Source organism: Mizuhopecten yessoensis, unplaced genomic scaffold, assembly GCF_002113885.1.
Source record: "Mizuhopecten yessoensis strain PY_sf001 unplaced genomic scaffold, ASM211388v2 scaffold5525, whole genome shotgun sequence".
NCBI lineage: Eukaryota > Metazoa > Mollusca > Bivalvia > Pectinida > Pectinidae > Mizuhopecten > Mizuhopecten yessoensis.
Window position 1 is genome coordinate 117,268 of NW_018406092.1, and position 943 is coordinate 118,210.

A 943-nucleotide genomic window follows, 5' to 3' on the forward strand; every position below is an offset into this window, starting at 1 on the left:
TAAAGACTAATAACTGTATTTTGAGGGCCTGTTACGATGAACTTTTAGAGCTTTATAACAGGAAACCAAATTGTAAAGCAAATTGGGTTTATCATCTGAGACGTGATTTGTGTACGTTGGGTTTTGGAGATGTGTGGTTGGCACAATGTGTACCAAATGAGAAATCTTTTTTATTATTATATATACAACGCATACAGGATAGTTTTATTCAGGAAATGAGAAACATATTCGAGACATCTTCAAAATGTTTGTTGTATAAACACATTGATGACCGTTTTGATCTACAATGGTATTTTACAAAACCGCTAGTTAGAAAAAATAAATGTATTCTTGCGAAGTATAGATTGCAAGCACCACATAATCTTAATATAGAGACAGGTAGATATAATACAGTGCCTCGAAACCAGAGATTGTGTACTTTATGTGATCTTGGAGATGTCGAGGATGAGTTTCATTTCATTCTTATGTGTCCTGTGTTTTTAGAATTAAGAGTATCGTATATCAAGCCATATTATCGTATTCGTCCTTCTGTGTTTAAATTAATAGAGCTTCTGTCTAGCAAAAATGTTAAACTTATTAGAAATTTAAGTAAGTACTTGATTCAGGCATCTGTTAAGAGAAATCGTATATTATGAAATATAAGCTGTTTCAAAGTCTTACTTTAAACGTTTTGTTACTGTATAATGCGATTAAGATCTATGTCTTTTACTTCACAATGAGTTATAATCTCATTAGATGGTGGTGGGCTATTCAAATCACCCTGCGTCCGTGGTCCTTCGTCCGTCCGTTGTCCGTCGTCATTCGTCCGTCCGTAAACAATTCTTGTTATCGGTATTTCTCAAGAAGTACCAGAGGGATCTTTCTCAAATTTTATATGTAGGTTCCCCTTGGTCCTTAGCTGTGCAGGGCAACTTTTGAGACTGATCGGATAAACAACATGGCC